At 31.4% G+C, this 27,948-nt stretch overlaps 1 long non-coding RNA gene across 1 annotated transcript in view; it reads right to left on the bottom strand.

The window, feature by feature from the left end:
• Nucleotides 1-27,948, bottom strand: part of LOC148279348 (uncharacterized) — a 31,777-nt gene that overhangs the window by 2,123 nt on the left and 1,706 nt on the right. The gene's annotated exons all lie outside the window — the stretch shown is intronic.

Below are 27,948 nucleotides of genomic sequence, written 5' to 3'. Positions count from 1 at the left end.
CATTATCGTAAATATAATAAAAATAACACTTTAAAAAATATTTGATTTTAAAAATATGAAAACTCATCTTACCCTCTACTATAGGGTAATGAATTTGTAAACAAATTAGTTGTAAGTATATTAACTTGTTAATGTACATAAATAACATTACATTAATAAAAAAATATATTATCTGTGCTAGCATATAGAGTCCACGCGCATTTTTAGCTCAACACTTAACTCCCACGCAACAGCTCACTTCTCCAAGCAACTGACATAATTAACTTAATGCAATTTTTTTAAATCCTATTGCCCTTGCTGCTTTTAGTTTATAAATGTACAAATCTCATTTACGTTTCTTAAATTGAACAAATTGAATTCGTAACACATCACAATAATTAAAAAAATTGTTTTTAACTAATATACACCTATTTTAAGTGTTAAAACGGTGTCTTTTATCATTTTTATTGACAATAAATAAAATAGTGCAACAGATCTATAACCAATCGAACCCTTCACTTTTCCATCTTGCCCTTCTAGCAAGCGTTTTATAATTTAAAAAAAAACTTTACTTTTGGATATGTTAACAATACTCGAAATGATTTATAAAAAAATTCAATGTTTTTGATATTCATATTATTTTAGAAATAACATTTTGTACAACAAAAAATAGGTTAGTTTGTATATAATAAATATGCGAGAATTTTCCTTTTAAAGTTCGTATTGATTATTGAAACCTGACTTTATATTTACAAGTAATTAATTGCTCGAATAACTAGTTTCCCATAGTTGAGTATTACCCCGTATTGCTTTATTTCTATATTGTCTCACCCTCCCCTAGGTACTGCCGAGAATTTCATTTTCATGCCACGGCATATTCATTGAATGAGAAAACACTCCGCGCTCCAAGTAATTACATATTATGCATATAGTAGGTTCGGTACACCATGCAATATGAACACAAAAAAAACTACAATAAAATAACTAAAATGCATATTATTCTTATGTTTGTATTATGTCATCGACCACAAGGAAGAAGTCATAGACAAAATGACTCAACAGACGGAAAAACTCTGGGAAGAAAATACCGAAGTCTAAGCATTGACTGGATTTATCACGACCTGTTTTTAGTGCTTGAAGTTAATTCTTTACATATTGCGTGGTATTTATCATTCTATTTAAACAATGTGTGAAATAATTATCTAAACTAGCTAATGACTTGTCAATAGTGCTGTGAATGCCTAGAAATTCGTTCTTCGAGAATTTTTCACATATGTTGAGATGTTTTTTTGGAAATTTCAATGGTTAAATGCAGTACTTGCATATAAAGATTTGGTAGACATACTCTAAATATATTTTTAGATGAAGGCATTTGAATTATAAACATTTCATGTAATATATTGATGTTTTTTTGTAGATATTTCTTGATAAAACTCCATAGATAATGAATTAGATAAAATTATAATTAAAAATACCAATAAATCTTCATGGTTTAGTTTCACTTTTATTTAATTTGACCAATGAGCGCCTTTGTCTAAGAAGGCATCTTCAGGACTGGTAAATTCCCTGTCATAAAATCAAGGTATTCTGATCGAAGTCAATCTGCCAAAAAGCGTATTTCCCATTCTGTTACTTTATTGAATTCTTCCATATGTTATTTTCTTACCTTTTAAATAATAAGAAACAAGAAAAATACAGGGACTTAATCCCAATTTCGGTCAGAAACTTTCTTAGAAACGGACTGTTTTGCAAACCATTTGTAATGATATTTATGTTGTTTGTCCCTTAATAAAATACGAATGTGATCTTTTATTTATATTTAAACCCTGTAACAGATATTATAAAAGTTCATCGTAAATCATCCGGTCACTAAATCATTTCTTGTATTATTTAAATACTCTCTTATATTTTTATTGATAAAGATATATGTTTAAAACGGAAAAAAGACTTCAAACGCCTCTCTTTCATTAATTGAAGTTTCCTTTATTAGTTCTTCCTTGAGAGTAACAAACAGTAACATTTATGTTTTAAAATTTCTTGAAAAACTATACTTTGTATGAAACTCGAGTAACTACTGACAAACGTATTAGATGGTATATAAATATAAAGCATGACATATAAATACGCGCGTGCGCCTTAATATTAATAATGATATTTATGCGCCTTATCACAAAATCACTTATTTATCTATTCCAGTTTTGAGTCGACCGATCCATTTTCAGTACATAAACACCAATAAATTAGGAGGTATTTAAAATTACGTTTTTAAACACGTCCCTAATTTTACAAAAATAAGAAGATTCCAGAAATTACACTTGAGGCACTAAAGAAATGGAACAATAAGTGGGAACATATTTTTTGAATTTTTTCAAATCATTATATTATATGTAAATAAAAATATTATCACTAAAATACAAAAATACTAGAAATTACAAAAAAGATAAAAAATTTACAAATTATGTAAATAAATTAAAAACAATAATAATGAAACCCTAAAATGTTTCGCTGCTTTTAGGTTTGTAAAACTAAAAAAAAACACTTAAGCATAAAGCTGTAAAATAAATTGTGTAAACTAAACAATTTTTATTGAGAAAAAACTCGATGTTGTTACTTTTAATATTTATATTATTGTGATTGGAATCACCACGGAATCACAAACCTCCATATAAAATTTTGAGAAAGTTATTCCTATTTGTCTGAAAATGGTGAATATTGACTCAAAACCGGTAGACGCAAATACAATAGTTCGCTGGTATAAACAAACTTTATAATGATTAGAAAACAAATAATCTTTCTATTACGATGTTACAACGCTCGCAATATGAATATATAAACATATTTATGCCATTATCTTTGAAATAAATATTTTAAACTATCAATTTACGCAGAAAATGATTTATCGCAACGCAATTATAAGTATTATTTATTACGCTTTTAATATGTACCATTAGTATAAAAAGTAAAATACGTTTATTTAGTTGTTTGCCTATACTCATAATAATTAATGTAATAATGTGGAATTATTATTATGACCTGTGACCGGGTTTTATCGTGTTGTTGTTTAGTCTTCCACCAGTCTGACGATGTCAGTCACGACGAAACCCGGTCAAACACGACGAAACCCTGTTGAATAAATATTTGTATATCGTGTTGTATTTTTATGTGGTTTTCAATATAATTAAGGATGTATTCCATTTTCAAACGAATATTACACATACTAAACTTGACGTATTCTTAATCACTCAAATAAGTAAACAAAATTTCTTCGTTGAAATTTTATTTAATGACCGATTTTACTAGACCAGTCTAACGATGTCGCGAGAGCGATGAAACCATTTACTGTTCTAAAAAACAAAAAGAATTAAAGTGTGACATTGTCATTATTTTTTTTTATATCTTAAAATCTCCTGTTCTTAACTATTTTTTAATTATATAATTATTTAATTATTTATTTTATTTATTTATTAACGGACACTGTCCATGTATAAAATTGAAAGGTTTTAAATATAACAAGAATAGATAAAAATAATCAGAAAAGAAGCATTGACAAACATAGACATTAAGACAAGATCTGAACTATTTATTTAGTCAAATCATTATAAACTTAGACCAAAGAAGTCCAGATCTTGCCTTGAGTTAACAATACGACAAATACGGGTCGGGTCATTGGAGAATAAAGACCATAGTTTGTTCTATGCTGATCGATGAGCAGTACTTCATTGTTTCTCAGCCCACAAGTCGGAATATTGAATTTGACTTGTCCCAGTGATTATGGAACATCGATTATACCATTTAGTATGCCAAACATATATATGGAATCAATATTAGTTCTACGTTTTTATAGATTAGAAATATTTAACATTGACTCTATATCAAAATAAGAATAATTACTTATCTCTAGTCCAAGCATCCACGCTACTTTTCGAAGCAAGAGATGTTGGACTGATTTAATGTGATTTATGCGATTGACATAGAATTGAGACCAGACCACGGAGGCATATTCTAGAAGAGGGCGAACAGTTGAGCAATAAAGAGTTTTGATTGTACGGACATTAGTAAAATCCGAGGATATTCTGTTAATGAAGCCGAGTAATTTCATTAATTTATTTACTGTATTATCTATATGCAGTTTATAGTATTGTCAGTTTATAGTTCAAAACAACTCCTAAATCACCACCTTTAAAACTCTATGATGGACTTAACTACATCAATTTTGGAGTTTTCTATTAGGTTCTCAAAAGGGATCGGTTGTTTTGTTCTATGAAATGACATTATTTTGCATTTTTCAATATTTAATTCTAATTTATTGACTTTACACCACTGGTTTAAAAAATAAATGTTCGATTGAAGAAAAAAAATGCTTGTCTTTGCTGTAGGAACACATCGGCATTACTGTTTGGTGAGATTTGATTAAGTGTTCTGAAGATCCTTGGCGCAAGGGGAAAAAATTCGACATTGGTTATAAAATTTTCCACAGAAAAGACAGCATTGGTACGCAAGTTTAGGTGATGTAGATTAAGGTTAATCTGAAGAAATTAAACCAGCCAAAACCCTTCTGAACTTTCTTTCATTTAATTGAGCAATTTGATAGGGAACACAAAATACTCTATAGCAATGAAGACATTTCATTTTTAAGATGAGATCTTTGCTAATAAAAAAATGAGCTTAAAAACAAATACAAATTAAATATATTTGAGATACATACTCGCATGTAAAAATTAATTTATGTCTTTTTTTTATTTATAAAAATAAGTCATACTACAAGTCTACCTCGTCTACGTTCATAGATTTATTTCAATTCATATTTACATCGTCTAGATCAGGGGTCGGCCAACTTTTTTAAAACATACCACGTATAAATACTTGAAGAATAAAAACTAAGAACTTTAGTCGAATATATTTACTATTTACATGAGTAATTCAATTCATAAATACAAAAAACCTTTTTACATTCCCAGACGTTGGCACAATATAATAAATTTAATCTATCAACAAATTTAAAATCATTGAAATGAATGTGTCTAATACATATTATTTCATTTACAAAGACCAAATCTCCCATTTATTCCTAGCGATACAGTTTCAATAGACCGGAACATAGCAGTTAATGAATGTTTATTATTCTTACTTTAGTAATTATTTGTATTTATATTCGAGTATGCATAATTTTTTTTTTCCTGTTAGTATTAAACCAAAAACAACACGCCAATGTCAAAAATGGCGTAAATGAACCCTTTTCCCGGGCAATGGTAATATTTTTAAATAAGTGCGTTCATACGCCTTGGCGATGTTTTGGATGGCATTGCAGCGTCTATTGTAAGGGTTGATATAATTAAAGTGGGTGTTAGTGCTATCTCTCGGACAATGTCCTTCAAAGCGTGGAGAGGCTGAACAAAAGGGTATTTTCACAAGTTGGAAATAACGTTAAAAATATAATATATATTTGGAGCGAGCTTTTCGAGTCTAATGATATAACTATCAATGTATTTAAAATAAGTTTTCGTGTATAATTTTCGGGTTTAAAAATAAGCTACACAATACGGTTTGCAGTTAGCATTACGTCATTTTGACGTCACGCATTATGACCGCCGACTGCGCTTCTAACAGACATTGCGTACAAGTTTGGTGCCAAAACGTCATACATGCCGTTTTTCCCACGGGGCGCAAAACGCCTCGTTTTCGGGTAATTCAAAATATGCATATACTAAACGTTTGTAGAAAATTGATCCGATGTCGCACGAAAAAAAATATTGATTCCGTTCCCATCGTAAATACCCAATTGCATGCAAACTATTTTTTTGAATTTCAGGATGAATTTCATCTTCGCTCAGCGCTTTCCTATTCTTCAGACATTTTATTATCGGGTTTGAGGAACATTTTAATCGCATCATGACATCTCTGTTAATATTGTTTCAATGTTTGTAAATTAAGCTCGCTTATTTCACTAACGGACTTTGGTGACTCTGAAGTCTACCTAATTTTACAGACTCGAAGGAAAAACTTTTGTCCCGCTTTTAGGCGGTGTTCGGCCAAATTCTATTTTTCAGGATAGCTAAGCCTGAAAGCCTAGTCTATGTACATAAATTTTATCAAACTAGAATTATTACTTCCTTTATATGAAAATATAATACTAATGGTCATTAATTAATGTTGACATATGTTCTTGAATGATTTTTGTGTGTATTTTTCGTGAATAATATAATATTCTTGGAAATTGCATTTTGTCAGAGTTGAGCCTCACCCGCGCGGTTATAGTTTGCCGATCTCTGGTCTAGATGTACGCGCCTTTCACTTTAATGTCTTTCTTGGCAGTTTCATTCCACTTCCTTCCGTATTCGTGTAATATACAATACACTTGTATTCAAATATTTTTATCATTTATTCAGTTGGATGAAAACATGGTCAGACCATGTTTCCGGACAACTTTCACAGACAAACCCTCTATAATATCAAATATATAGTTTCACAGACAAACTCTCTTTAGTATCAAATATATTGTTTCACAGACAAACTGTCTATAGTATCAAATATATAGTTTCACAGACAAACTCTATAGTATCAAATATATATAGTTTCACATGGAAACTCTTAATAGTACTAACGCAGATGTAACAACTACATTGTATTTTCGTTTAATTTCTCTACAATTGTTTTATTATATCTACTTTAAAAAAAATAAAAATTAAGGCAATCCATCCTAAGAAAGATGATTTCTGACCTTAAGGGTACAATATAAACATGACATTAGGAATATAATTAAACAAAAATTAGAGCCAATAGATCATAAAAAAATATTTCATAACTATGAATAAATATTCGGACGTTTTGAAAAACTGGAGGTGGAGCTTTAGACGAAAAACATTAAAAGTGAAGTCATAATTATTTGTTTTTGAAATTATATGTAAATCATAAATGCTCTAAGAATTATGGCAGTAAGTTTGTTTTGGGGATCATATCCAACTTTGGATTTTCAAAAACACTCTCAGATGAGAAAATCATCGTCATATCAAACCTATGTTTGCACATGATGATGCATAGGGCACTGAATTGGTACACCAAATGCAACGTAAATCGATCATCTGTTTCTTGAAGGTAAGGTCTAGGTTTATAACACGAAATACTGCAGCAAATTTTTTAATCAAAATTTCATGTGGACATTCCCAAGAATTGAATCCATGGCCTCAAGCATGGTAGGCAAAGGCGCTAACCACCCCAACACGAGGCGAACTTATCTCCATTCAATTTCCTTATTTAGGATTTTTACTCGAGATTAGCCATTGTACCGAAAGCACTCGTTCAGGACTCTGGTTTTATTTCACACACATAGTTGTGTTCTTAATCCGCCCGGACACAAAACATATTCAATGTTATCAATTATTTCATAAACTTTGCAAAATAATCAAATCCGATTTTCTGCCCGGAGCTTTGAAATATATACATTATGAACGAATATGTTTACTAACATTTGTTATCTTCATTTAAATTAAAATTGATGTAATTTCAAGTATACGTGTAAATTGATTACAAATATTATCCATTTGCAAAGCCTACATTTAATTTAAAGCTTCTATAAGCGAAAAACAGTGTGTATTAATTTTAAGCTTAAATGTGCGAAATAAATTGTCAAAGTTTTATCGTAAATTTACGTTTACCTCAAAATTATTTATCTTTTTTTAAATCTGATAAAACCATAATGATTCAAACAAAAATAAAGGCAAATAAACACCATATAACTCTTGTGTTCTGCCGGTGGCAACATATGGTCTTGAAACCATGAAATGTTCACGAGAAGTGTTCACAAAATTAAGTGCACTCAGCGGTCTATGGATAGACAAATGTTGGGCGTCTCCTTAAGAGACCGAATAAGGAATGAGTAGATAAGACGCCGTACAAAGGTGACCGATATCACAGAAAGAGTGGAAAAACAAAAATTAAAGTGGGTGGGTCATGTGGCAAGACAAGAAGTCGATTGGTGGACCCCCAGAATACTAAACTAAAGACCCTACGAAATTAAAAGGAAAGTAGGGAGACCACAGAGGAGATGGACTGACGATGTCGTCAAACTCGTGGGCCATGGGTGGAAACAGAGTGCTTAGGACAGAAAAACATGGAAAAATTTGGAAGAAGCCTATATCCAGCAGTGAAGAGAAACAGGCTGATAAGAAAAAGAAGAAAAAACATTACACATCCCTTCCCCGCACCCGATTGTGCACAAGACACTGCATTGTCAGATCAAATCAAATGCATTGTATATCGATCATTTGTAAGAATCTAAGGTAATCAGTTTTATGCGTCAGTTGCCGAGTCAAATCGAACCCGGGACCTCGAGCATGGTCGGTAACGTACCAAGCACTGCACTCGATTTCATAATTAAGGATTTTTTATGATTTTCTGATACAAAGAAAACCATCAGAAATGAACTTTTGAGAATGTATCAATGTATTTTTACAAAAAAAAAACACAAAATCTAATTAATTTATTCGAGTTTTTATAAAAAAATATTCTTAAATAAATAAGTTGGTCTTTATAGATTGCAACAGTCAGCACATATACCACAAATGGCGGCCTTTTTATCAAAGCTAGGGGTAATAATAGATTTGACTCTTTTTGTGGCATGTTTCACAGATGACTTTCATTGAACAATATCGAGCATGTGATTTATTTATTTTTCATGACCTATTTTAAACCTTTAAATTTTCGTGATAATTCAAATGAATACTATCAAAATAGTCTCAAATCGCATCTTGGTGTAATGACTAGTCAGAGTACGGAGAAAAAAAAAAAGTCAAATCTAATTTCGACCTTATCAAGAATCCAATCGTGTTTTTTTTCCACAATATTATTTACTTTCCACACTTTCAAATGATGAATGTTTAGAATATAAAAAAGTGTTTGCATCATCCTTATTGTTTCCTTTTCACTAAATTGGTGGACCAATCGCAGAGTATCTTAATCGTTTATGTCACATAACGGTAAGATAAGTCAAAATTTTACATTTAAAACTAAATAATAAATGATTTACCTTTTACTAAATGTTATTTATTATTCGTATATAACCACTTGCCGACTTTTGTATGTCTACCAGTTTCGAAACGTACTCGTCTCTTCGTCAAGACACCAACTAAACCAACATTCGAAACCCACTATACACCTTTACCATAGTTGTTGTACAAAAATATAAAACCAACACGATATGCATTTTAATAAGCACATGCACTGACATCCACAAATGTATCCAAATTTTTGACAAATAATATCTAACCTGCTTTTTATACAAATAACAATATTGGTAAATTACTGCTAAATAGTAAAGATGAACATTGTTAATTAAATGATTCAGGTGTATACCAATTAAAAGGCAATTCTTATCTTTCAGTTAACGTTGGAAGAAGATCAAGAAATTTTGATATTCGTGCAAAAGAACATATGAAGAGTCTTCACAATAATAATTTCTTCGAATTCGCAAATCACCCAATCAATTTAAATCATGACTTTATTAAAAATATAGGAGTTAAAATCTTACATACACATAATAACGGGTTAAAAGTTAATAATCTGAAATATTTCACATTAGGAAAGCTTTAAAAAATATTTTTCCTTTGATCAATAAGCAAAAAACTTTTCTACTACTATTAAGCTCATCTCTCCCTCCATCCTGTCTGCTTTTTTCAACTATTTCTCGAACAACATAGAATATTTTCATAATTTATTCAGTGCCTTTTTGTCCTAATCAATGTATGTGCTTATTAAAATGAATGCCGTGTTAGTTTTATATTTTTGTGCAACAACTATGGTGAAGGTGTATCGTAGGTTTTGCATGTTTGTTTCATCGGTGTCCTGAAGAAGAGACGGGTACGTCTCGAAACCGGTACACATAGAAAAGTCGGTAAGTGGTTATGTACAAAAATTAAAAAAACATTTAGTACAATGTTTGACCACAAAGTTATTGCTTTAAATATTAATAATGATTTACAGGTTACTTAAAAAAAAAAATTACATTCTTAAATAAAGCAGTTTTTTTCTTACCATAAAATAATTATGTCTCTGGACCCAGTGGTGCATAGAGACATGATGATGTTATGCATTGGTACACTAAATGCACTGATATTGATCATCAAATCTGTTACATGAAAGTAAGATAATCAGTATATCGCTTCAGGTTCTAGTCGATGGACTTTGAAATATTCCAGTGTACCTTTCTAAACAAATCTTTCAGGACAACCGTGTCGGGAACCGATTTTGAGAGAGACTTCTTTGTAAGTAAGCAAACGCGCTGACTATTAGACCACGAGGAAGACCAAAGTATTTTTAGAACTTCAAAAATTTTTTATAAAGATTGAAAAAATACGTTTTGTTCAAAATAGCTTTTGATGAAGGGTAAAGGACTCAACATTTTTAGACTAGAAGTCTTTTTTTTTTAGACGTAAATGATTTTCGAAAACGATTTTTACATAAAAAATAATCGATAACATGCTGAAATATTATTTACATACAAAGATAAAGTAAATAAAATTAAGACGAATAAAATTTTAACCAATTATTTAGACGCGTAATTTTTTTATGTAATACATTATTATTTTTACAATAACTTTATTATTTCTCACTAGTATCGCCAATAAAACCGTTTTTATAACCTCAGCGTTAGTTATTTACTTACGCTAGCAGGATTTAATGAAATAATAGTAAAATGGAACGCGCTACAGACTTTATTTATTTTAATTAAACAAAAGTTATGTATTTAATTGATATTACAACATAGATGGAAAGCATTATTTAAAAAAGATGTATGGAAGTATAAAAATTAACTGGGCTTATTACTTTATTATTTCTCATTCCAATCCAGGAAAAATCCAGTACTTGTGCACAAACTCTTAGACGTACTTATACATTGTTAAGTTAGATTTTTTATGTATACGAGCGTGTGTCAGATGAAAAACTGTCAACAAAAAATGTCACAAAAGTTGTTTTGGTATGACATGTGGCGGTCGTATTCTTTGCGTTTAAAAAAATTACCGCCATATTGAGAGATAGCAGTGATGTTCCAACTCGGACGATGGCAAAAGCACCGGAAAGAAGATGGCTTTCCTTTTCGAACATGTACTGCATTAGAGTGATGTTTTTGTTACGGGCGATGAGACGATTGAGACGTTTACTGTTATTAATTAGAAACGAACATACAAAGCAAGATATGGCGCCGAACTCATTACCAAAACCGCAAAATGCGCATCTAACTATCAGCGGGGAAAATCGCAAACGAAAGTAGTTTTTGAAAGAAATGACTGAGGTATTTAAAATAAATTATATTTTTCTTTTCAATGAACCTAATATTCAATGTTGAAAGGTTACCCTACGTGTCAAACTTTTATCAAATTCCTGGGAACTTCTAATCGAGCTTCAAGTTCCGTGTCCGAAATTTCACTCCGTACACCAGCCTGTACTCCTAGTGGCTTTCGTGTGTTTGGAAGGCTCGCAGAAGCGATGTGAGGTAAGCATTTAAGCGGTGAACAAGGGGAAACCACGGCGTATGCGCGGTGGAGTAACACCTAAAGTATAACTTTAACGCGTTTTCTATGCACTTTCAAAGCGGTGAAACATTTGCTTTCAACGTCACGGAGACGGGACTACTTAAAAAAATAATCTAATAATAATATCGCCGTTCGGTGTGTATTGCTGACAAACTAAAATTTTGGCATAAAAAATATTTTCATATTGGGTGATTTTTAACTTTTATTGGATGTTTCCATATTATACGATACGCTCGGGATCAATAGTAGGCGAGCTTCCTGAAGAAGAACAGTACCCCAGATCGGAGTTAATACTAGTAATGTGTTAGATTTGATTTTAAAAACAGTTTTTACTGTCTCCTGGAAAAAGCCAGTTGAGTAAACTGGCGATAATGCACGCCGACTGACGATGTGTTTATTTGGATAGTTTGATCTTTCTCAAAATGGGCGATAACGCCACCTTGTGGGTGATGAAGGCCTTCGGAGAGGCAGTAGAAGGCAGAGAGAAAATTGGAGGGGGTTTAGGCAGTTTATGGGGACGATGGCTTATTAAAAAAAGTGATTAATTATATTATTCTCATATTGAAAACAAAAATTACTTACGTACTTATTCCTACCCTGTTTTTGTTGTCCCTGTTGGCCTTGCAGTGTAGTGGTCAGCGCAATTGCCTACCATGCGAGAGGTCTCAGGTTCGATTCCAGACACAATTGATGTGAAACATTTATTTAAAATGGTGTTTTCACACCAGAATTTTCATGGTCCTTGTACTGGTACTTAACGCGTAAGACTGATCATCTTACCTTCATGTTACAAAAGTTATCAAGGCACGCTGCTATTGATGTACCAATGCAGTGCCTTATGCACCATTAGGTGTGGAAAGGGAATGAAGATAATGATGTTTTTGTTTTGTAGCAATGATGTTTTTACTAGTTTTTGTTAAACATAATGATATTTACAAACTCATTAAGTATATCAGATTCATCCTTCACATAAGATGAGTTCTAAAATGCTTTGCTCTGATTTGAGTCGAAATACTTCTTAATACGAAGTATCTTTTTTAATTGCTCAAATAAAGAGGCTCCTATAAAATATAAGTTTGAACTCAGAAAATGGAAATGGCACGTTTAAAAATAAAAATTGCAATAGCTATTCAGATGCGCAACAGCCAATAGATTTAAACATTTTGGGGAATTCTAGAAAATTTTTCATTCTCAAAGTGGACGGCGGGCAAAATATGTGTAAGAACCTATAAGATAATTGTACAACTATTCAGCTTTACTCTTTTATGGCACATACTATAATGAATTATCTTAATTGATGTTTTGGGGATCTGAAACATTCCCTCTACTTGTAAGATAGCAATAAATTTGTCGTTACGCTGAATATCACTGGACGTACTTAGGAAATATGTTTAAAATTTTTATTTGAGCATTAATACTAACGTGTTTAAAAATATTCTTCGCTTGACCGAAAGCATGCTCATTAATGTCAGCATATGTTGAACCTTCGCATATTGCCTGAATGTAATATCGTCTTCATGCGCCAATCCTGAATCTTTCGCATAACATCGTACCGATTTTTACTTCCGAGAAAGCAAATGCTAAAACAGGAATTGAAATGTGGCAAAACTGTTGCCTTAAAAAGTCATTTACTTTAATGTATGTTTTAATGATGTTTTTGTTCTGTATAATACTTGTATATTTGATGATATGTATGTTGTTGTTAGTTTGTCCCAACTCAACACAGGACTTTGGTTCCATGGAGTTGGAGTTTGTGTCTCAATAAATGTTATATAAATATATTGTGAATTAAATGAATAAATAAAATGAGAACAATATTTTGCAATAAATTAAATTCAAAACTTAGGCAGAGAATGGTGAAGTATTATGTTTGGTCCGTTCTGTTGTATGGCTCAGAAACCTGAACTTTGAAGGCACGCACTATGAATTGGTTGGAGGCATTCGAGATGTGGCTTCACAGACAAATGCTTCGTATACCGTGGACAGATTTGTTCGGCAATTTAGAGGTCCCGAGGAGAGTTAATTACGACAGGCAATGGTTAAAATGGATAAAAGTTCATAAGATCTTCTATCTGCGTCACATTCTGCGTAAAGACAAGTATAAAATCCTCCAACATAAACTATGAGCAAGATTGAGGAACAATGTGGACCTGGTAGAAGGCAAACGTCTTGGCTGCGCAACATAAGAGACTGGACTAGAATGAGATGTGTGGAAGAGTTGCTCCGGGTAGCACAAGACAGAGAGGCTTTTTAAAAAATGATTACCAACGTTGGCGATACCTGATAGAGCACAGAAGAAGGAGAAAAAGAAGAAGAACCATTATATAATGTTTTTTTCTTAAATGTTACAAAATAAAACTAATAGTGCAATTACGCTTTTCATTTGATTTTCATTCATTTTCATTTTGTCTAGTAATATTTTTTACCTGTTCTTACAAGATCAAATCTCATTAATTAAATTAAATTAATGTTTTATGTAGGTTGTGTTCGAAAGGCCACGACACGTGTTGCTCGGTTTGCTTACATGTAGGGGTCCCATTTCAAGTACGTACAAGAGCTATGAGGAACGATTTCGTACATTCCTGGCATACTACGTTCATACATACCCACGTATTTTATACCTAATGTTAATACCTAGAAGGTTGATCCAGGTACCTGCATTATAGATTAAACATTCTTAACCGTGATCCAATAAATCACATCCCCTGGGAACCAAATTTTAATTGCCTACGTATTTGCAAATATATTTTTAATCGAATGAAGATCTTTAGCTCTACGGGAAATTGGCTGCAAAATATGTTTTCTTGCGTGCGGTTAAAAAATTAAACCATTAAATTGTACTGCAAAGTTTCTTGAAAATGCACGAAAAAAAATAATTTAATAATAACGCATTACTTTAAACGACGTCGTTGGTTCATATGTACTGACTAATGATATGAGAGCTGTGAAGAATATCCGGTTTGCTTACTGTAAACGAATCAATCGGGAGAATTGACAGAGAAGAACCTCGGACGCCACACGCGAAGTTATTTCAGAAATACAAAACTTTTAAAAAATCATAGCGCTGATAATACGATACATGGAAAAAATATTTTTTTAGCTTAGTTTAACAGTCCTTTGACAAAAATAAAAAAAACTGAACTTCTTCATTGAAACGTTATGTCACATGGACTCTTTTATCTCTTCACGAACTAAAACTAATGGTCTTCTCATAAATCCAACAAAAACTAAAATTGTACTTGTTGGTAGTAAAAATTTATATTTAAGTGTATGTTCCCACACTTCCTCTTTTTAAAATAATTGGCACAGAAATTCCTTTCATGATTTCTGTCAAAAACTTGCATTAAAGGTGGCACGATCAGGGTAACGAAGTTAGTGGTAAACTTCAGAGCAGTTTGCACTCACTTAAAAGATTGCAGAATTTCTTGCCAATCAATGTTAAGCAAACATTAGTCTAGGTCTAGAGCTTACTTCTCTCACTTCGTAAATATTCAGATGTATGTTACTCAGATACTAATTCTGAACTGCTTGATAAGTTGGAACGACTGCAGAATGTCTGTATACATTTTATCTTTAATCTTCGCAAATTTGACCGAATACAACACGCAACAAAACTGGAAGAAACATTTACATTCTCCTTCACAATATTTTGAATAAACCCAATTTACTTGTTTATCTGAGAAAGCTCTTCTAACCTCTATCACGATATGGTCTATCTCTTCGTTATTGTAAAGAAAGTACCCTTTTAATACACATTCACCGCTCTAATTTTTTTACCTTCTGTTTTATAGTTTAGATTTAGGAATATTTGGTTGTAGGTCTATGTAGATATTCAACTCAACTTTTGTCGGCCTCGTCGTGTAATGGTCAGCGTGTTTGCCACCATGTGAGAGGTATCGGGTTCGATTCCCGACATGGTTGATATGAAATATTTATTTAAAAGGATGTTTTCACCCCTAAATATTTCATAGGCCCTGGACTGGTGCCTGAAGCGTAAGACTGATCATTTTAACTTACACTGCAATACAGTATACCTAAAATATTTAACATGTTACCAAACAATATTAAAAATACTGAGTTAAATACAGGAATGAGACGTATGCTCAAATTGTAGTTAATAGAAAAAAGTTTTTTGTTTAAGTTATAGTTTAAAATTTTTAATATTGTATTATGTAATGTTTTTTAAGTAAAATTATTATTAATCTAGGTTAAGTATGAAGAATCAAATCAATTTATAAGAACTTGCTGAAGAAATGTACGAATACAACTCAGCAGGACATTAATTTATGACTATTTTGTAAATATTTTTGGAAAAAAAGATAGATAAAGATACGCTGCTATTGGTATACCAATGTAGTGCCCTATGCACCATTAGGTGCGAAAAGGGAATGATGATAATGCTTTACAGTAGTGCTTACGCGATTATGGAATAATCTACCCACCATTATCAGACACACCTTTCTTTATTTACATTTAAATCAGTATCAAAATATTTGAGTTTTTCCTTTCTCCATCTTTTTCTGAAATATAGAACTTTGAGCGTTTACAGGGCTTATGACCTGTCATTGGCTGGTTTAAGTGGCCACTTTACACACTGTGTAACATTCACCATTCTGCTTATGTTTAAACATACAAATTTCCTCAACTCCTCCATCTTTTGACTTTTGTGAAGTAAGAGCTGAAACCTTTATCATGAGGGTGAGATTCAACCGACTGAACCGATTCACCTACTAGGCAACGCCTGAAAATAATTTTCATGAAAACAAAGGCAGAATGGTGAATGTTATACAGTTGTAAAGTGGCCACTTAAACCAGCCGATGACAGGTCATAAGCACTGTTAATGCCTAGACTTCCATATCCCTTCTCAAAAATATTTTCCCTCTCTGTTGCAACAAATTTAAACATAAAAAACCCCTAGGGAGGAAAACCAGCCAGTCAGGAAGCATTTGGATATACTCAAAACATTAATCTAGAGACTGAAATTATACAATAAACTACTAGACAAAACTAAACAAAAGACTCAGACTACATTTTAAAAGTATGTTATACCTAAAAACCGTTTTAAAAACCATGGATCCCTCATACCAATGTGCATCTTGAGTGGTTTATGCTATGTATATGTGCCGCATGTAATGTATATGTTTGTGTATGTTTTATATGTGTGCGGATGGCTCGGAGTGTACATTCTGTATTTTTATTTATTTTAATTTATTACCTCCATGGAAAACACAAATATTAACAATTATTCTTTTCTCACTTGAAATTCTTATTTATTTATTTTTTTGTCACATTTAATGTTTATATATTTTGCATAATTTATGAAAACTTAATTGGTGTTTTTATGTTAAAAATTGATGTTTTTAATACTTATTATGTATGACTGTATGTTTTCTGAATAAAATAAAAAATAAAATAAAATACCAAAAACCTTTTATTTTTGCTGTCAAAAATTGAGTAGCATTATTTATTTTCAATAAATTGCAATTCCATGTACCGCAAATTATACACTGTGAATGAATATGAAACCGCGTTGTAACGACATTAAAACTTGATAGTACCAAAACTATTAAGTAGGGCAGAATATTGTAGGTTGAGCCACGGTGTCAAGTGCAGTATCCAATTTAATATTCACATACTCATTCACGTTTAAAGTCAAGGATACTGAATGTAGCGGAAGCGTGATGGAGTTAAATCGTTATAGAATGTATCCCACAATATTTTGAATATGTCCGAGTGTTTTTGGACTAGACTGGATTCCATCCCTTGGGGCTATCTTTATATATATAATTCCTCTGTACGTGTGATGTCACCGTACTCCTCCTAAACGGCTTAACCGATTTACGTGCGGTTTTCAGAGAAACATAAATCTTTGCGCTCTGCGTGTTCGTAGATATTAAAATCTTCAATCGAATATGTAAAAAATAAGTTAGGAGCATAAATGTTTAATTCATCGATCTACCAGGGTTGCATTCGAGGAGAATGCATTTGCAAAAAAATGGAAAGATGTTGTTTTTTTGTGTATAAAAAAAGGTTGTTTTTTAATGTTTACAAACAGCGTTTGTTTTTTGTGGATCTCGATCAGATTATTTCCTTAAATTCCTTATAATTTCTACCCATTTGTTTCTTTTTATTGGATTTTTGGTAACACTAAAATACTATTAAATTTGAAACATTAAAGCAAATCGTATTCCTACATAAGTACACCCTTTTGTTGGCGAGACGACCGGAGTTTGACGTTTGAAAAAAGAATGCTATATTTGAAAAAACATTTATTTTATGTTTTGGAATTAAACCATAAACAAGAACCTAGGTACCTACTTAAATGAAATATTATCAATTTAAAGTTTTGGAATTTAATCACAAACAAGTACCTACTTATCAATGAATTGTCTTTTTCCAAGCTTATAGCAGGGAAGTTAAAGTTCGGGCAGGACAACGTCTGACGGGTCCGCTAGTCAAGATATAAATTTCTGACAGCAGAAAACAAAAAGTCTAGACTTTGCAGAGCTTATGACCCGTCATTGGTTGATTTAAGTGGCCGCTTTACACACTGTGTAAAATATACCATTCTGCCTATGTTTGAACAGCCACATTTCCTCAACTCCTCCATCTGTTTTGTTTTGTTGCCTAGTAGGTAAATTGGTTCGACCGGATGAATCTCACCCACATGATAAAGGTTTCACCTCTTTTTCTTCACAAAAGTCAACAGATGGAAGAGTTGACAAAATGTCGATGTTCAAACATAGGAAGAATGGTGGATGTTCCGCAGTGTGTAAAGTGGCCACTTAAACCGACCAATGTATATCATATGTATATATATCGGTGTGGATATAAGAATGAATATGTATTATATTATGAATATTTTTAAGACACCATAAGTATATATAATAAATCATGTAAATGAATGCCCCCACAGAGGTTGTGCCCAGTGATGTATTCATATATTAAAAGAAATGTGTTATATTAAACGAGAAATAAAAATAAATAAATGACAGCCTTGTAAATGCCTAGACATTCATATTCTCTTCTCAAAAATGTTTTTCCTCTCTGTTGCAACAAATTTAGATATGTATTACTCCCTAGGGATGAAATCCAGCCAGTCTGCAAGCATTTGGACATACTCAAAACATTGTTGAAATAAATTTACTAACGGAATAATAGTTTCACAAACATCAGCGCTATCCTACAACATTCAGTTGCGAAAAACAAAGTCACTACTTATGTTAAAATCGTTTAATTAAATGTTTTCATAAATAACAACAGCATAATGATATTGTGCAAATATTATTTCTAGGATTTAGATCGAAAAAAAACAAAATTTAACCAAAATCCTGAACTAGTGTTTTGAACTCGATGACTGCTCTCAGATAATAGTTCCGAAAAAGGAAATCGTGAGAAAAAAGTTCATCTTGTTGTGTGGAAGTTGGCGCGTTCGCCTACCATGCTAAGCATCCTGGGTTCGATTCCTAGGAGGATCGGATTTGAATATTTATTAATGAGGTTGTTTTACACCTCAATAATTTACTGTCTCTGGCCTGGCACCTGAAGTGTAAGACTGATCACCTTACCTTCCTGTAACAGATAAGCAAGACATGTTACGTTTGGTGTTTATACCAATGCGGTGCTCTATGCACCATAAGGTGCAGATAAGAATTAGATGAGGATGAAGATAGTAGTCCTTGCCCTTTCTTATAGAACATTGATGTCCGTGAGCAAGGGGACATGTCTTGGAAAAACAAGATCATTATAATGGCAACAGAGGGCTCTTGGCCTAGTAGAGTTAAGAGTAAGTTATATTTTTTTTTGTCATACGTATCCTTATATGAATAAATAAAAAAATTAATGCATTTTTTACTTAAACTATTCAAATGTATGACTTCAACGAACTATCACATAATCAATCCATATTCTTAATATATAATTAACTTTTTTAGTATTATTTTTGCTCATGCTGTTTCTGATGCTCTTGAAAAATATACTAGATTTATGAGTTTATAACTGCATATGAGTGTCTTATTCTATGTTCTTATATGTTTACTCGTGTAAGTTCAAGATATTAAATTTATTGTTGAGATACAGTTGCTACATGACTTATTTTGGCAGATGTGTATTAAGAGTGTTAGGAACTCATCCATTTTATTTATTGATGTGACGGAAAAAGTAAAAAAAAAGTTTTTTCCTTACTTGAATTTTTTGTTAATTACCACTAAAATAGGGAAACATCACTTTTTTTTACATTGTTAAAGTAATAAAACGAGTGGAGGCGTATAAAAAAAAAAAAAAAAAAAAGTAATAAAAGTAAGCACAACAGTGGTGGTATTCTGGATTGTTTCTACCTCCCTAGAGAGTTATTAATTTAAAGATTTTTTTTTTATTTTGACGATACTTTGCTTCATATAATGGCCATACTGATGATTAAACTTCAAATGATGTATAAAACTGCTTTAAAAACCGAAATAAAACTAATTCGGTTTGGTCAATTATACCTAATCAAGTGTTTTGGGCAATGCTTAAAGTCGCAATAATGTTCTAAATGAAAATCATGCTGTTTGATTTCACGTGTACATATTTGATGTTTAATCATCAGTGTGGCCATATACGAATCAAAATTAAGTCACATGGAAAAAATAAATATATCCAAATTAACCGCTCTCTAGGAGATAGAGATGATTCATAATTGAACCGTAGGACCCGGTATGTGTACCACGATTGTTTCTCTTTGGTGAATAAGGAATTATCACCTTTTTTTACATTTTCAAAGTAACGAAGGTCTATAAAATACAGTCCAATAATAAATTGTTTTTTTGCTACTTATTGTAGGATAAAAAATACTTGGTTAAAAGGTTGTTTGGTCATTCCATTGGTCACGCCTCTAATACATCACAATTCATGATTATTTGTTCCAGGCCATTGAAATTCGTTGAGAACATTATCATGAATCTTGACGTCACAACAACGAAGGCCAAACATGTCGCGTTTTTCTTGCAACGTATTTTTATTAAATTTCTTTTTAACTTAATTTATATAAATTTATATATGAAAACATTTCTCCTCAATATCCGTATTGATTTTGAAAATACATTTAATTATTCTAAATTCATTTCACATATTTTTATCGGTATTCGTAGTATGTGATATTTCCCTATTGTATAAAAGCTATAACTTTTTAGTTGACTGATGGTAAGTTTATAAAAATACGTTTTGTTTTACGTCATGTCAATAAAAACAAACAACACTTACAGCTAACTGTAGAACGCTTCAAATATCATATTTTTTACAAAATATTATGCGGCTGACAGAATGTGGACACAGAGACAACGATAATTGCATTTAACGCCCGGTGTTAAAGGAAAATGGAAAATATGTGTTGGGAAGGTGAAAATCTAATACACAACCTGTAGGAAAATTGCATTAAAAATCATTAAGAGCAGTGGAAAAAAGTGGCACGTTACCCTTTTAAAAAAATGTATCAACGAAGACTGAAAAGTATTTAATGTTTTTTAAAGTTTTTGTTCATTAATATTATCTTATTTTGATTGTCTGTTTCATTATATTCTTGTTGTATTACTGTAAAATGATTTACTATTTAAACTTTTTACTGAATATGCTGTATAATTTTTAGGTTTATTTTATAAATATAAATCTTGTATAATTTTTTGGTTTAATTTTTTAATATAAATCTTGGGTACATGAAATTTATGTTTAAAAAAAAAAATATATATATTCAGTCAAATATGTAGTATTATAAATGTTTGTGAAAGGCAGAATTGCCGTTTATGTAAATAAAATAAAATGAAATAATGCATTAGACGTACTTTGTAATTTAATAGTGTATAGTTTTAATTACTTTACTTACTATTTACGATTTTATAAACCTTCTTTGAACTGTAAAAGATTTATAATCTGTAGGTGGTTGAAATTTCCCTTCAATTAAAAAAAATAAAATGTCTATCTACTATAAATATAGAAAGCGAAGAAGTATTTGGTTGTAGATCTGTGTAGGTATTCAACTCAACTTTTGTCAGCCTCGTGGTGTAATGGTCATCGTGTTTGCCTACCATGCTAGAGATCTCGGGTTCGATTCCCGATATGGTTGATTTGAAATATTTATTCAAAAGGGTGTTTTTACACTAGAATACTTCATTGTCCCTGAACTGGTACATGAAGCGTGAGACTGATCATCCTTCCTTCATGTAAAAATACGCTGCGATTGATTTACCAATGCTGTGCCCTATGTATCATAAGGTGCGGAAAGGGAATGATGATTATGATTCAACTCTGACAGAGATTCTTTCACACTGCATATTACCTCTCATACTTTCTTGTAAAGAACATGCTTATACATTTTACTAATTTATATATCTTTACAGTTTTTTTATTTTATAATTCACAGTTGGATGAGCTTGCATTATTCAATTAATTAATAAGGACAAATATGTTCCTTTCAATCTTTTATTCAGTTTTTTGTTTAAGAAGTATTTTGTGTTAAAATAATCAGAAAAATCTTATTTCATTTGATATCCTTTTTTCGCGGTTCACCTTTACGTTTTAATAAACGATATTGTATGATTAATTACAAAATTATTGTATGACAGCAATCTGTGTATCTACATGAAAAAATACAGCAAATCTCCATAAAATCGCCAATGTGTGAGACTTATTGTAGGTACATTACATACTATAAATAATAAAATGCATAAATACTAGAAAATAGCAATAACCTGTTCAAAGAAGTTCAAACTGATAAATACTTTCCTTGGAAGCGTCACCAATGATTTTGAAGCAAACGCACCTAAAAACAAGAAATTCAATCATGCTATCGCTGTTACATATAAAACAATGTAATTTATCTACGATAATAGACATTATATTGAAAACTGCAATGTTTTACCAGATAATTATGACCACCATAACTTCTTCGGTGGTTATCTCTTGAGCATCCTCGCTTTGTCCAGGAACCGTCTTCTCTCACATCTGTCTCCAGCAGTTTCTCAGCGAATGACCGTTCATTCAAATATTAGGGAATGCAATAGGCAGCTTACAATTTATTATACTTTTCAACTGAACTGTTTTGTTTAATTTAATTTATTTAAATTATTTTTTTCAAATCAAACAACATTAGTTTACACATTAACAAATTTATTTTTATTATTCTGCGTTAAGACAATATTTACAAGGAAAAAAAAGATTCAGATACATATAAGTAAAATTGACCCACCTAATATTAAATTATTCCGAAGGCTAAGTGTTTGTAAGTGTTTCAATAATAAATTTAACAATCCCATTTGAGGTCGTGTTTAAATACGCCAGTGTATGTATTTGTGGGTGGTATTACCTATGGTATCGAACTTTGAATAAAACGATCGAAATATATTTCTCTGTATGGAATTTCCCGCCCGAACGTATAAAACTATTTTAAATGTGTACGGAAAAGTGATATCGATAAAATTGATTTGTTCGTCTGATGGTGTAGTAGCTAGCGTGTTTGGTACCATCCATGCACGCGTCGATTTCCAATAAGTTTGACATGAAATGAATTTATAACTTATTTTTTACTGGACTATTTCATTGTTTGCCTGAAATGACATACGGGGCGTTAAATTGAACGTAGTTATGCAGAAAGCAGCCAGTCCACAATTTTGAAAAAAAATAGATATTGGTGTTATCAAGTGCGGGAAGGTCAATTCTATGTTCTGCTATAAACAGCCAGACTGCTTTCGTACAAAAAACTGTAATAATCACCTTTAGAAAATAGTGTCGATCACAAAAACGGCATTTCTCAATTTGCAGAAAACACCCACAACACTACAAAAATCTTACGGTATTTAAAAAAATCATTTAAACGAATACAGAATGAGATTCTTGTTTGTAGTATAAAAAAACAGAAATTTTCATTGTTTGTTTATCATTTGTCAAAGTCAAAAACATTCCAAGTGTTGTGTAGATTTGATAATTCACACTATTCATAAAAGTGCTATTATCTAAGTTTCACTTTTCTATGGCTGGCTGCTTTCTACATAACTACGTTCAATTGATCTCTGGTCTTCGTATAGTTAATCATTGCTATATGCAGTAATTAGTGTTAGTACTATTGCAGCGCTTAATGCATCATTGACGAATTATCGTATTAGCATGAAATCATGAAATCCTATTTGTGGTGAAGTAATTGTACAATACACATATTTGAGTACCCACATTTAACTTCAAATTATTCGAATGAACATTATCAAATTAATTATCTTAACTGGACTTTTGAATGAACAAAATGCACAATGCTTCAAAATAATAAATTACAAGAAATGCTTAGAATCTATTGCAACAGAGAGGGAAAATATTTTTGTAAAGGGTTTTTGAAATCTTGGCGTTTACCGGGCTCGTGACCTGGTTGGTTTAAAAGGCCGTTTTACACATTGTTTGACATTCATCATTTCTGTCTTAAAACATATTCATTTCCTCAAAAGAGCTGTCACCTTTATTAATATAGGTGAGATTAATCTAGCCGAATTATTTTACCTGTTAGGCAACGCCTGAAAACACCTTTTAATTCAAATATGTCAATTAAATGCTGTTATGCAAATTTATAATGTTTTTTCCTTTTTGTGAGAAGTAAACTAATAATCAATTTATTGTTTACTTAAAAAACAAGCTACCGGTCTAAATAAAAAAATAATTGTGTTTCTTATCACAAGATCAATATTATGTCCTTATCCGCAACCTGTGGTGCAAAGAGCACTGCATTAGTATATCTACCATCAGTTGCGTGTTGGTAGGGTGATAAGTCTTACGCTTCAGGTGCAATTCCAGGGACTATTAAATATTCTACTATTTAAAAACCCACTAAGCCAATATTTCACGTGCACCTTTCCTACATTACAAGGTGGACTTACTCGTATATCCACTTTATTTCCTTTTTCAGGTTTTTTACCTGAGAGTTGCCAACGTTCGAGATAGGATATTATTTTTTTCCAATTTCTAAATTAGATTCCATTTTAACGAAAATAACGGAATACCATTATTGTCAATTGAAAATGCTATGAATAATCGTTGTCGAATCGCATGCTGAGAACAATAGTGACCAAACTCCGAAATCGTCGAAAATGAGTTAAGCCCGCTAAAGGGTTTGCAAATGGCCCCTCTTTATCTCGTTAAGAGTTACAAAACGGTAATTCGATTCGTTCCCGCTCGAATGCACTTGTCTTTGCATTGATCAACCCACAATGCACAATTGAAAACTCAATTATCTCCAAAACTGCTTATTGGAAGTTTGCTCAAAAACTGTTCTCAGCGGGCAAATAATGGTCCAGAACCGCGATATGGTCTCGTGGCTAGTGTCGCGGGCTCACGGATTAGAAGTTCGAGGCTCGAACCCTGCTCTACCACAATTTAATACCCTTTTTGCAAAAGTGTGTTATATACAACTCGTTGATAATGTCCAAATCTCCACTCGATTTCCTTATTCAGGATTTTTACCTGAAAACTCCTACCAAGTCGAAAACACTCATCCAAGGTTATGGTTCTATTGCACATACCGAACTGTATTCTGCATCCTCTTTCAAATTAAAATAAATAAATTATGTGAATTGTTTTATTTTTGGTAAAGTTATATCTTATTTAAATGCAATTTTTGACAATTATTTCAAATTGATGAACATTTATTGATATTTTTTTTCAGCTCGTAAGATTCCTTATAGACGTTGACATTACGCCCGTTTAGTCATATGAATATGTCATAATATATATATTTCATTATTATGCTTTGTACCTTATTTTTATACAACTTGATTTTTTTCGTATCCTTAAAATATATTTATTTATAAAATTACTTATTTATTACATAATATTTCAATTATTTTTAAGTTTATTTATTTTTAATAAATAAATAAAACAACTTTGTTTCTAAGAATTTTTTTTTTTCCTACCAACCGGTTTTAAAGCAAACAAGTTTCTACGTCAAGGTATACGTAATTCATTGACGAAGAAGCTTGTTTGTTTTGAATCCGGTCGGTAGAAAAAACAAATAGTGGTTGAAAACAATGTTTTTTTATATGTTTTATTATAATGAATACAATGTTAGTGCTTCAAATAAAACATTAATTCATTTTTGTTTATTTTAATATCATTTACTATATTTTTATTTACCTCGTATATATTATATGAATACATTTCTGTACCTGTTAAAGGATAAACCACGGGAGTCACATTGAACGGAATGTTCAGGAAACAAGATTTTGTAATTACGTGATTTTCAAAACACGGCAATTTTTTGATCAAATGAGATAATTTCAATCTACAAAAAAACTTACGTCTTAAATAATGATTATTTTGATAATAAGGGTTCACATTTAAATAGCGTATTTGGGACGACTGATGTTTTTTGCGCGAAAACAAAGTGGACTTCAGTTTTTTAAATCAACCTAAAAATATCATTTTTATGACGATAGGAGACTTCGGCGATTTATTCACGTGTAAATTAGCTTATTGCGATAATGTCATTTTTAACCTATAAAAGGCAAAAAGCAGACTCCCGTGTTTTAATTTAAGTTTAATTATTTTATTACTCCGTTAATTCCTACAATGCACTTAATAAATAACTTGCATAACTATGGAAAATGTATATTGACTGTTTTCACAATTTTAGTTTCAATGTATTTTTATTTTTTATGTGCATTATTGCATGTTAAAACTGTTGTTTTTTTTTCAAATAAATAATAAATCTTTCTAATCATGTTTTTTTTAAGGATTTAATTTTTTAAAATTTCTCGTTTGTTAAAGCATTTTCGTAATGAAAATTATATATGATGTTCTTTTATGCATTATTCAAAGACAGAAAACGGTATTTTTTTAGGAAGAAACACTTGTTTGTAGAAATTTTCAACAGGTGTTTTTAACGAAATACGTACGCTGTTTCAGTAAAATACTATCTATGAAAATACGGTACAAAAGCATACTATAAATATAAAACACCAAGTATTTGCTCGGCAAATATTAAATTATATAATTACATTTGTTTATCCAAGCAGATGAAGAATACAGTTCTGTGTCAGAACCCTGAACGAGTGTTTTTGACTAGATGGCTATTCTCAGTTAAAACCCAGAATAAGAAAATACTGTTAAGATAAGACTGTCTCGTTGCATCTTGGGGTCATGGGTTCGATTCCAGCATGGTGGCTATGAAACGCTGATTTTATAGTTGTTAAAACTCTAATATTTCATAGTACCTGGACTAACACCGGAAGCGCAAGAGTTATAACCTTACCTTCATGTAACAAATGATCAAATACGCCGCGTTTGGTTTACAAGTGCATAGCGAAAAGGTAATTATGTTGATAACTTTATGAAACTAAGGCAATTTTTCAATTGATGCCCATTGTAATTTTATATTGTATATTTTTATAATAATATAAAGATATTCAAGTTACAGCGATATCATGTTGATTAAGATACCCCAAAAATATGTCGTAGAAGTTCGGTTGCTAGTTATAGAGAAACACATTTTTTTCCCATATATCATAGTTCTGTAAAATACAAATTAAATTGGTGACTGACAGCTTTTTTTTCGCTGTATAAGTCGTAAGAAGAGGGATAACTTCTCCAATAGTCAATATGGATAACCAGGCATTTACGCGGCTTATGATCTGTTATTCGTTTAATATTGATGACCGTTTTTTATGATATTTCTTGATAAAACTCCATAGCTAATGATTTTGATCAAATTATAAGTAAATTTATCAATCACATTTATTGGTTTAGTTCAATTTTATTATTTTTTTAACCACCGAGCGTTTTTGCCTAAGTTGGCATTTTCAAGACTGAACTAGGTTTGTTTATGGGATCTTGAACACAGGGTAACATTATGCCTGTTTTTGAACATCTATATTTTTCAATTCCATATTGACGTATAAGGCAATGCCTAAAAAATTAAAATTAATTTTTTTTAATCAACATGTGCCTGATAGGTAAAAATATTTCTGATGGATCTTTACGAAAATCAGATCGAAGAATTAAATAAATATGTGCTCTAATGTAAGCAGATTTAATGGCAGGTTATATGCCCCGTGAACGCCTATGTTATCCAATCCGTGAGGTTCTCTATATTTACTGAAATATCTATTAATCTTTGTATCTTTGAAGTTAAGAAAGACTTAAGAATAAGTACTTTAATCATCTGTTACAGGAAGGTAAAGTGATCGGTCTTACGCTTTAGAAGAACAGTGAAATATTGCAGTTTAAAACCACCCCTTTGAGTATTTAATGACAACCCTCCTAGGAATTGAACTCAGGACCTCAAGCGTGGTAGGCAAGTGCGTCAATCACTACACTTCAAGACGAACATTCTATGTCCGATTCCTTTTTTTGGATTTTTTATCTGAGAGCAGTTATCGAGTCGAAAACACTCGTCTACACATAAGTGTATGAATTCCACGCACAATTCTGCAAAATTAC

The sequence above is a fragment of the Micrasema longulum genome, unplaced genomic scaffold (genome assembly GCF_059751315.1).
Source record: "Micrasema longulum isolate JH-2025_06_02 unplaced genomic scaffold, ASM5975131v1 h1tg000730l, whole genome shotgun sequence".
NCBI classification, from domain to species: Eukaryota; Metazoa; Arthropoda; class Insecta; order Trichoptera; family Brachycentridae; genus Micrasema; species Micrasema longulum.
Note: the sequence above shows the minus strand (reverse complement) of the source record. Positions and strands in the feature narration are given on the sequence as shown.